This window comes from Heptranchias perlo, chromosome 5, assembly GCF_035084215.1.
Source record: "Heptranchias perlo isolate sHepPer1 chromosome 5, sHepPer1.hap1, whole genome shotgun sequence".
Taxonomy (NCBI): Eukaryota; Metazoa; Chordata; class Chondrichthyes; order Hexanchiformes; family Hexanchidae; genus Heptranchias; species Heptranchias perlo.
Window position 1 is genome coordinate 129,376,601 of NC_090329.1, and position 12,003 is coordinate 129,388,603.

The 12,003-nt window shown below is 45.1% G+C and overlaps 1 protein-coding gene across 5 annotated transcripts in view; it reads right to left on the reverse strand.

The window, feature by feature from the left end:
• disp1 (dispatched homolog 1 (Drosophila)) overlaps positions 1–12,003 on the reverse strand; it is a 360,433-nt gene that overhangs the window by 192,902 nt on the left and 155,528 nt on the right. The window contains exon 3 of one of the 5 annotated variants that reach the window (XR_010962963.1): positions 8,130–8,264. The exons of the other annotated variants lie outside the window; for them this stretch is intronic. The gene's annotated coding sequence lies outside the window, so the exon portion shown is untranslated. Of the gene's footprint in view, positions 1–8,129; positions 8,265–12,003 lie in introns of those variants that run through there. 5 annotated transcript variants of the gene reach the window in all.

Sequence of the window (12,003 nt, forward strand, 5' to 3'; positions counted from 1 at the left end):
TTATTTAATGGTGGAGCGGGTTCGAGGGGCTGAATGGCCTACTCCTGTTCCTATGTTCCCCTTTCTTCAAATAATTTGGTAAAAAGACCCAAACAAGTACAACTAGAGAACGAGAAGGAGCATTCTACTAGTTGGGCTGACAAAATCCTTCTTGTGCAGCCTGGGAAATTGTGCTGGGCAGGGAGAATTGTGTCTGTCTGAGGGATACCACAACAGCTGAGTTTCATCGCAAGTGATCATTGCCATTAATCAGCGTTAAAAGGTCATATTCAATGGTAAACGACGCGTTAAGGAGGAAATGGTTGCCGGCAATTTGGGTAAATATAGCAAGATGAGCCTGGTTATTGCGGAAGACTTAAAGCACCAACGCCTTTGAGCGCGAGGCTCGATTTCACAAGTGTAGAAGACGAACTGGGCGACATGTAGCTTCTGGAGCCTCAGCTACACACAGCAGGTGAACCCCAGCAAACGTTACTGTTACTGCACGAACTGTCCTTGAAGTAAGTGACCCCAAAATCACAATCCAGTTTCCAAATTCTTTCTCGCCAATATCCAACAGATGAAAGCCTGAGAAAGTCGATCAATCAAAAGTGAACCCTTTCAAATCACTAACCTTCAATGGGTTTAGGAACTGTTAAACTTCCCTCAATTTCTCCCACTACATATGGCATTGATAAGTTTTTTTTTAAAAAGCCAAAACATAATAAGTCACGATGGAGATTTTCAAATCCAGGTGGTTTTGTTTAGACAAAATTCACGGTGAAAGTGCCATGTGTTGTGAAAGTCCATTCCGTGTAAATCCTCATGATCAAATACAGGATCACACAATAACTACCTTACCCGTAAACAACTATTACTGTCCCACAACTTAAGACCCATCAGTTTACTTCAAATGGTTTGTAACAATCCATATCAAAATCTTAAGATAGAATACAATTTTTTGTAAATGAAGGGCAAAAACAGAATACATCTGCTGCCTTTCAGAGGGATCTGTTGAAGTGAACGATTGTACCCGTTTACCGTACATCGTATCGACGTGTAACGTACTAATTATCACATCAAACCGCTTAAGAATGCTTTGAAAGTGGTCACTATTTTAACCCTTAAACTGCCAGGAGGGCCACAGAAATTCCTGTCTCCCTGAGGCAGACAGTTTTACAAGTTTTCAGCACACGCACAGGCACTGAAAGAAACACGACCACTCTAATAAAACTACTCAAATGTCAAAATATCTTTTTTTACAGCAACATTAACTCTTTAGGTCTGAAATGTAGATTTTAAACACTACTTTTGCTGTCTGTTTCCCTCCCATTCAGTTTGTGCTATTTTTAAACTTTAATTTTCCTTTCTTTCCCTACCCAATCTAATCTTGCCCCATTTTTTCTGGCCCTTTTTTTGCCTCCCCTCTGTAACTTACCTTCTTTGTCCTCCCATCTAACACCCAACATTTTGGAGGTGGGGACAAGGTTTAAAACTGGGATTTTACTGACGAAGAGAATAGACCTGAAATCAGAGACATGGACAATTAACATGGTTTTACAATCCCGATCAATGGACTAACAGATGGACCATGCTCCCTGCGAACCAGAAGTTATACTGTTTCTGTAATCTGCCCTTCGAGGGGTGTGCACAATAACGGCTGCCCCACTTTTTTTTTTATTCGTTCATGGGATGTGGGCGTCGCTGGCGAGGCCAGCATTTATTGCCCATCCCTAATTGCCCTTGAGAAGGTGGTAGTGAGCTGCCTTCTTGAACCGCTGCAGTCCATGTGGCGAAGGTTCTCCCACAGTGCTGTTAGGAAGGGAGTTCCAGGATTTTGACCCAGCGACGATGAAGGAACAGCGATATATTTCCAAGTCGGGATGGTGTGTGACTTGGAGGGGAACGTGCAGGTGGTGTTGTTCCCATGTACCTGCTGCTCTTGTCCTTCTAGGTGGTAGAGGTCGCGGGTTTGGGAGGTGCTGTCAAAGAAGCCTTGGCGAGTTGCTGCAGTGCATCCTGTGGATGGTACACACTGCAGCCACTGTGCGCCGGTGGTGAAAGGAGTGAATGCTTAGGGTGGTGGATGGGGTGCCAATCAAGCGGGCTGCTTTGTCCTGGATGGTGTCGAGCTTCTTGAGTGTTGTTGGAGCTGCACTCATCCAGGCAAGTGGAGAGTATTCCATCACACTCCTGACTTGTGTCTTGTAGATGGTGGAAAGGCTTTGGGGAGTTAGGAGGTGAGTCACTCGCTGCAGAATACCCAGCCTCTGACCTGCTCTTGTAGCCACAGTATTTATGTGGCTGGTCCAGTTAAGTTTCTGGTCAATGGTGACTCCCAGGATGTTGATGATGGGGGATTCGGCGATGGTAATGCCGTTGAATGTCAAGGGGAGGTGGTTAGATTCTCTCTTGTTGGAGATGGTCATTGCCTGGCACCTGTCTGGCATGAATGTTACTCGCCACTTATCAGCCCAAGCCTGGATACTGTCCATGTCTTGCTGCATGCGGGCTCGGACTGCTTCATTATTTTTCAGGGGTTGCGAATGGAACTGAACACTGTGCAATCATCAGCGAACATCCCCATTTCTGACCTTATGTTGGAGGGAAGGTCATTGATGAAGCAGCTGAAGATGGTTGGGCCTAGGACACTGCCCTGAGGAACTCCTGCAGCCATGCCCAGGGACTGAGATGATTGGCCTCCAACAACCACTACCATCTTCCTTTGTGCTAGGTATGACTCCAGCCACTGGAGAGTTTTCCCCCGATTCCCATTGACTTCAATTTTACTAGGGCTTCTCGGTGCCACCCCTCGGTCAAATGTTGCCTTGATGTCAAGGGCAGTCACTCTCGCCTCACCTCTGGAATTCAGCTCGTTTGTCCATGTTTGGACCAAGGCTGTAATGAGGTTTGGAGCCGAGTGATCCTGGCGGAACCCAAACTGAGCATCGGTGAGCAGGTTATTGGTGAGTAAGTGCCGCTTGATAGCACTGTCGATAACATCTTCCATCAATTTGCTGATGATTGAGAGTAGACTGATGGAGCGGTAACTGGCCGGATTGGATTTGTCCTGCTTTTTGTGGACAGGACATACCTGGGCAATTTTCCACATTGTTGGATAGATGCCAGTGTTGTAGCTGTACTGGAACAGCTTGGCTAGAGGTGCAGCTCGTTCTGGAGCACAAGTCTTCAGCACTACAGCTGGGATGTTGTCGGTGCCCATAGCCTTTGCTGCATCCAGTGCACTCAGCCGTTTCTTGATATCACGTGGAGTGAATCGAATTGGCTGAAGACTGGCTTCTATGATGGTGGGGATATCGGGAGGAGGCCGATCTGGATCATCCACTCCGCACTTCTGGCTGAAGATGGTTGCAAACGCTTCAGCCTTGTCTTTTGCACTCACGTGCGGGACTCCGCCATCATTGAGAATGGGGATGTTTGCGGAGGCTCCTCCTCCCGTTGCGACAGGTAGATTGGTGAGGACGAGGTCAAGTAAGTTTTTCCCTTGTGTTGGTTCGCTCACCACCTGCCGCAGGCCCAGTCTGGCAGCTATGTCCTTCAGGACTCGGCCAGCTCCGTCAGTAGTGGTGCTACCGAGCCACTCTTGGTGATGGACAATGTCCCCCACCCAGATTACATTCTGTGCCCTGACTACCCTCAGTGCTTCCTCCAAGTGGTGTTCAACATGGAGGAGGACTGATTCATCAGATGAGGGAGGGTGGTAGGTGGTAATCAGCAGGAGGTTTCCTTGCCCATGTTTGACCTGATGCCTTGAGATTTCATGGGGTTCAGAGTCAATGTTGAGGACTCCCAGGGTCACTCCCTCCTGACTGTGTATCACTGTACCGCCACCTCTGGTGGGTCTGTCCTGTCGGTGGGACAGGACATACCCAGGGATGGTGATGGAAGAGTCTGGGACGTTGGCTGAAAGGTATGATTCTGTGAGTATGGCTATGTCAGGCTGTTGCTTGACTAGTCTGTGGGTCAGCTCTCCCAATTTTGGCACCAGTCCCCAGATGTTAGTGAGGAGGACTTTGCAGGATCGACTGGGCTTGTTTCGCCTTTGTCGTGTCCGGTGCCTAGTGGTCCATCCGGTTTTATTCCTATTATGACTTTTTTTGCGAGATTTTACAACTGAGTGGCAATTAAGAATCAACCACATTGCTGTGGGTCTGGAGTCACATATAGGCCAGACCGGGTAAGGACGGCAGGTTTCCTTCCCTAAAGGACATTAGCGAACCAGATGGGTTTTTACGACAATCCGGTAGTTTCATGGCCACCATTACTGATACTAGTATTTTAATTCCAGATTTTATTTAATTAATTGAATTTAAATTCCCCAGCTGCCGTGGCGGAATTTGAACTCATAACTCCAGATTATTAGTGCAGGCCTCTGGATTATTAGTCCAGTAACATAACCACTATGCTATCTGCATTCTGGTTTAAACACAGTCTCTCACTATGTTGCCAAACCTACTTTGGAATGATGGATCTTAAACTCAGACCAAATTTTATAGATCACAAAAAAATCATAATTTATTTACAATTAAATAAAAATATGAAGCATAAAAATTGACAAATACTAAGGTGTCAGCTGTGGCTCAGTGAGTAGCACTCTCGCCTCTGAGCCCAAAGGTTGTGGGTTCAAGTCCCACTCCAGAGACTTAAACACAAAATCCAGGCTGACACTCCAGTGCAGTGCTGAGGGAGTGCTGCACTGTCAGAGGTGCCGTCTTTCGGATGAGATTTTAAACCGAGGCCATGTCTGCCCTCTCAGATGGGCGTAAAAGATCCCATGGCATTATTCAAAGAAGAGCAAAGCAGTTCTCTCTGGTGTCCTAGCTGATATTTATCACTCAACCAACATCACTAAAAAGGATAATCTGTTCATTTATTTCATTGGTTTGTGGGACCTTGCTGTGCACAAATTGACTGCCATGTTTCCTACATTACAACAGTGACTACACTGCAAAAATATTTCATTGGCTGTGAAGTGCTTTGGAGCATTCCGAGGTTGTGAAAGGTGCTATATAAATCCAAGTTCTTTCGTAATGAGACAGAGTGTTTAGATGACACAAGTAGGGAAACAATTGGAAAGCAGTGACCACAACATAATTAGGTTCAGTTTAAGAATAGAAAAGGAAAACATTAAGGCCAAGACAAGGGTGCCCTGACTGGAAAAATTATAAGATAAAAGGGACCTTGCCCAGATTAAATGGAAGGAAAAAACTGGCAAATGGAACTGTAGAAAAACAAAGGGAAATATTTTGAACAGGAGATGGAATGGGTACAAATCAAGTATATTCCAGTAAGAGGAAAAAGGGGAAAAAGGCTTGGGTTCCATGGGTGTCCCACCTGCTTACCAGATCTCCCCAGACTATATGCCCATTCTTTCTTAGCTGGATAGGGAGCCAAAAGTTTTCCCTTGAGCGAGGGAAGGGAGACATTTCTATAGTTCCGGCTCCCAATCTTTAACTAGTGATTGCTGCTGGTCTGAATCTATGGTGTCAGGTATGCACAGGATCACTGCTCTGCGATGCCCTCAAATGAATAGCTTGTTAATGCCCATTGTCTAGGTTCACACATGAAGCTTAGCCCTGCAGATCAGGAAGATCCCAGGATCAATCATTAGCCTGTATGGAGTTAGTTGATCTCAAATCGGATACTCCGATTTCACAGGAAAAGACTAATTTTTTTTACTTTGTTCACAGAATGTGAAAACACTGACAAGGCCACATTTATTGCCCATTCCTTGTCCTCAGGGCATCAAGAGTCAACTACATAGTGTGGGAGTGAGTCATATGTAAGCCTGACTGGGTAGAGGTGGCAGGTTCCCTCTCCTGAAGGGAATGAGTTTTACAACAATCCGGCAACAGTCATGGTAATTTTCCCACAAATTATCAGATTTATTGAATTCAGTTTCACAACTTGCCACGATGGGATTTGAACTCAACTTCGCGGTTGCTAGTGCAGTATCATAACCACTAAGCTAGCGTACTCAAGGCAATCCATCTGGCTGGTCCCAACAATCAACAAATACCACATTAGCCTCCGAGTCCCTGGCTGCTCTGTCCTTGCAAACTACCGCCCCAACTCCAACTTCTCTTCCCTCTGAAGTCCTTGAACGTGTTGTCGCCTCCCAAATCCATGCCCAACTTTCCCGCAACTTCAAGTTTGAACCTCTCCAATCAGGTTTCCGTCTATGCTACTGTACTGAAAAGGCTCTTATTGAAGTCACAAATGACATCCTCTTTGACTGTGACCATGCTGCCTTTTCCCTTCTTTTTCTCCATGACCTCTCCAACCTCTGACATGATTGACCACACCATCCTCCTCTAACATCTCTGATGCTCTCCAGTTCAGTGGATTGCCCTCGCTTGGTTCAACTCTTTTTCTTTATTTGTTCATGGGATGTGGGCGTTGCTGGCAGGGCCAGCATTTATTGCCCATCCCTAATTACCCTTGAGAAGGTGGTGATGAGCTGCCTTCTTGAACCGCTGCAGTCTGTGTGGTGAAGGTTCTCCCACAGTGCTATTAGGTCGGGAGTTCCAGGATTTTGACCCAGCGATGATGAAGGAACGGCGATATATTTCCAAGTCGGGATGGTGTGTGACTTGGAGGGGAACGTGCAGGTGGTGGTGTTCCCATGTGCCGGCTGTCCTTGGCCTTCTGGGTGATAGAGGTCGCGGGTTTGGGAGGTGCTGTCGAAGAAGCCTTGGCGAGTTGCTGCAGTGCATCCTGTGGATGGTACACACTGCAGCCACTGTGTGCAGGTGGTGAAGGGAGTGAATGTTTAGGGTGGTGGATGGGGTGCCAATCAAGCGGGCTGCTTTGTCCTGGATGGTGTCGAGCTTCTTGAGTGTTGTTGGAGCTGCACTCATCCAGGCAATAGGAGAGTATTCCATCACACTCTTACCTATCCAATTGTAGACAGAGCATCTCCAGCAATATCATCACCTTCTGTTCCTGCACCGTCATCTCTGGAGGACCCCTTAGGATCTATTCTTAGGCCCCTCCTACTCTTCATACTCCCCATCAGAAGCTTCATATCCTTTCCACTAATTCCAACCCCGTTCCCATCCACTATCTCAGGCTGAACCAGACCTCAGTGTCCTAATCAATCCCCACACCAAACCCATATCCCTCTACTTCCACCTCCGTAACATTGCCTAACTTCACCCCTAGCCAACTGCTGCTGAAACTCATACATGCCTTTCTCACCTCCAGATTCAACTATTTCAATGCTCTCCTGGCCAACCTCCCATCCTCCATGCTCTAAACTTTAGCTCATCCAAAACTCTATCCCACATCAAGCCCTGCTTACCCATTGCCCCTGTCCTTGCTAACTTACGTTGGCTCTCAGTCACCCAACGCCTCCAATTTAAAATTCTCTGCCAAGTGTTCAAATCCCTTCATGGCCATCTCTCTGTTCCTCCAGTTCTGGTTCTTGTATGCTCCCCCTCCCTACGGCCCACCATTGGCAGCTGTGCCGTCAGCCATCTAGGCCCTCGCTCTGGAATTCCGCCTTTAAGACCCTCCTTTAAAATCCACCTCTTTGTCCAAACATTTGGTCAACACTCCTAATATCTCCTCCTTTGGCTTGGCATTCATTTTTGTCCGATTACATCTCTGTGAAGGGCAGTGGGATATTTTTCCAACGTTAAATGCACTACATATAAATGAAAGTTGTTGTGTTTGTTGGGTGGTAGAAAGAAAATCGCTTAAGGTTCTCACTCCTAATCACTATGCAATGACTCCTGCTGGAAACGTGCATGTGTGTGGATGTTGGGGAAGGACAAAGTCGGTCTTGGTTGTGACCCAGATTGCTCACTATACAGGCACAACATAGCACAGGTTCTTTCGGCATAGTCTGTCTCGGACTTCCACTGACTACATGCTCCAAACTGTGCTGGTTAATCAAACAACCTCCAAAATGCTGACTTTTGCGCTTAAAATACCCATAGAAATAATTTAATTCCATTACGACAATTGCTCCCTGCTCTCTACACTCTTCAGATTATAGGAATACTTCTTGAGATTTCTCTTCCCTTTCCTTCATCCATCTCACAACAAAATCTAAATTTATGCAACAGAATAATTCCTAAAACAGAACTACAGATACAGAAGCACCATTACTCACTAACTTTCTGTTGAGGGCTACAATCCACAGCTCAAGGCTCCAACACACTGCATCTTGGGCTGATAGCAATTCCAGCACAGGCCCATGTTCTGAGAACTGATTCCATTCGTGTCACCGTAGGTCATTGCCAAGTGGAGCCTGGACACTTCCTCACAGGAAGAGAAAGAAAAAATAATTGGGAGACCCGTACGGCTTTCTTAAATACTTCTATTCCTGATTGCTGTGAGATGCTGGGATGGTCATGCCACCTAACAACATTGCCTTGTCATCTCTTACTGTTGAAAAACAGGAGAGGGAACCATTTGCTTTCTCAGCTTGGTCAGCAACCCACACCCCAGTGGGCCATGATTGGAGGCAGGCCACAAATGACCTAATGGATGTATAAGTACAGAGAAAATGTGCTTCAGGACAGCTTTTTATTCACTGTTCTATAACAACTCAAGCACGGTCCAGCTCCCTGCAGTCTGCCCGCAGCCCACCCCCCACCAACCCCGCTCCCCAGCCAACAACCTAAAAATAATTTGCAACTCAGAAAACAGAGGCACCAGGCTGTACAGGCTCTTCAGCATCATCGCTATGGGTTTATCACCGGGTAAAATACAACAGGGAAAGCAGGCCTGTACAAACACCAGAATAAAGCAGGAAAAACAAATTTTGTACATTACAATCTAGAGTCCGACTGTCCCAAGTAAATAAATCCACTGGCTCGGTTATCCGCACACAGGGATGTGCTCAGCAAACACAGCAGCAACTTGCCTGGGAAGAGGGAGTTACTCCGCACCACAGTCCCACACAGTTTCTTCGTGCTTACCAAACCTCTCGGAGATTAAGAAATACTATCACATAATGGTTATCCTTTCAATTAGCAACATCAGTCAAGGTTTAGATTTCACTTCCTGCTGCTGTCAAGAAAAAACTTTCTTCATACATTTCAATATTTGCCTTTAGGCTCCATTTTAGTAATCCCCATTCTGCTAGCTACAGGGTAAAATCCTTCAGTCATGATAACAGTTTCGGTCGCGTTTCTCTCTGGGGCCTGGGGACAGTTCAATATACAAAACAACCCATCAGCAATATTTATTTATGGTCGAGAACGAATCGATACAACAGCTCCATTTAGCATTAAGGAAATTAGATCAATAGATTTTTTTCCCCCACAGCTCACACTTTCTTCCCGTGGTGAAGAATTGTAAAATTCTAGCATGACGTGCCCTTAATACCATGCCTATTCTGTTCCAGGGTGTCTCAGTTAGAAACCTGTATTACTCTCCCTTGGTGCCATTATGGGCAAATGCACTATCTGGGGCAATTCCGAGTCATAAAGATTAGAAAAGTCTCAAAACCGACCAGTGGCCCGTGATGAATTAGCTAATCTCAGTCGGTTGGCAGCAAAAGTACAACTAGCCTCAGCATGTCTGGGTAAAGGAAGGGAACTCTTTGAAGAAAATCAGCCAAAATCACTTCTGATAAATAAACAGCGACATCTCCTGGAAAGCTTGAACGTAGAATCATAGAATCTTACAGCACAGAAGGAGGCCTTTCGGCCCATTATGCATGTGCCAGCTCTTTGAAAGAACTATCCAATTAGTCCCACTCCTTGCTCTTTCCCCGTGTGTGGATATTGAGCATGGACAGGACATGGCTTGGCTGTGATGCCGCTCATTGTTGAACAGCTTCCTAACACTCACTGTCTAGGCTCACACTTGAAGAAAGGTCACTTGGCTGAGGTAAGGTAATGTACGGTTATGTTGGCAACCACGGAACACTATGCCTGTACAGATCAGCACCTTTAGGAGTGGATGGGAAAAAATTTGGGGGAGGTGGGTAATGAGAGCAAATACTATGCCACTCGATCAAATCTAACTAACGGTCTTGTTAGAAATGAAAATTAGTATTTGCAGAAATAAATTGCTTTTTAAAAAATACTTTGACATGGTTCAATTACATCACCATCAAGTATGTGTCCAAAAGTCACCCATTCTGTACTCCCAAGTAATTTTTTTTTTTTACACATTGCTATCTTGTGGCCAGCATCTAGTCTTTCTGTTGGTCCACACTTCAGGTATCAAGTCACATTTTGCCTCAGCTTCAGCCATTCTCCACTACTCCCAGCCAGGGAGCAGGGGAATCAGCCTCAAACCAGCATATAGAGATTTTATTGTTTCAAAAAGCCCAATGGTTATCCAATGCAGCAGAGCACTAGAATTTGTCTCATGTTAATGGGCTAAGGGGTAGGAAATATGTTTGGTTATACAACTGCTTTACTCGTAATACTATCATCAGAGAACATGGATTATGTTGCTCTAACTTTGGCCTTTTAGCAACCCCTCCCCAATTTGCCTGACCATCCGTGACAAAGCATTTAGCTATCTCAGCCCCTATTCCCTGGAATTCCCTCCTTGAACCACTCTGCATCTCCACTTCTCACTCCACCTTTAGAAACCTTCTCAAAACACATCTTTTCCAATAAGTTTTCAATCACCTCTCCTAAATCTCATGCCGTAGATTTTTGTCTGTTCCTTTATTCCTTTTATCTTTTTACCCCCTGCCCCTCTGTGAAGCCCCATGGGACTTTTTCTACATTAAAGCTTAAATAGAAATGTGAGGTGTTGCTCCCACTCGTTTAAAGCACAGCAAGCCCTATATTCTATAGCAAAGATACATCTTAAATGTCATTCACTTTGAGTTTACTGCAGGGCTTGCTACAGAACCTGCCGTCTCTGCAACAAGATTGGAGCCGTGCACACGGATACTTGTTTGAAAATTAAATAGACACTAGCTTATTTCAGATGGCGTTCCTCATGGGTTGTCTGGTATCTGCAGCACAGTTGGAATGTTTAGTTGCAAAGTTGTCCTGTCCCTTTAGGCCACTGCTCAGGCTCTCCTTGTGATACGTCCTAACGTTGATTGAACACTAACTATTCCTCTTGATCAGTAGTTCCTTGGCCCCTCTCTTCGTTACCTCAATCAATAAAGTGACTGGGTTGTGTATATTTTCATGGATTTCAATAAGGTTTTTTTACAATGTAATTTGGATACAAAATTAGGCAAAATACAAAATACATTATTCAAATATACAAATACACTGCAACAAAATCCTGGTGACAACCCTGGAGTACATTACTCTTTCATATGTAACAGCTTTCAAAACACATGTTTACATTAGCTCTTGTGCATTCTGAAACCTTGAGGGGAACGTAGGGACAAAAGAAGAAAAACAGCAAAGGAGGGAACACATGCGAAAGGAGCGAGTGAGAGAAAGCAGAAGTGAAAAATTGGGGAGAGAGAGAATGGGAAGGAAGGAAACAGAGAAAGAGAAAGGGAAAGAAAGAAACAATAGCAGAACTAACGGGAGAAAGAAGAACATGGGAAAGAAAGAACGAGTGTTTGGAGCCATGAAAGGTGTAGCCAGCTAGATTGAAAAATATCAGACACGCTCATACCAGAAAGATGCATTAGTCATTAAATCTGAATGTGGATCTGAAGACCGAGTAGTTTACTCCTATGTACCACCAAGCACTGTGGATCTGTCTCAACTCTCAGACAATCGAACTCCCACAGCACCGCTTAAACTATGCCTGTTTTCTATCATACACTAACTGCAGTGGGAGAAAGAAAGACACTGCCAATTTTTCTTAAGGTTCTGCATTATGAATAAAAATTGGATAGGGAAACTTTCACGCCCACCAGTCCCTCCTGAATAGTTACAGATCTAGCCTTCACCACAGGTCCCAGACTATCTGTAAATTATAAACACATTGCATCAGGCAAAGGACAAATTTCATTTCAATACTGATTTAATGTAACATATTTCAGTTTTTGATTGAGAACTTAAAAAAAATACCATCTTCAAGCTCCCCGATGGCCCAGTGTTGTTCAGTGTC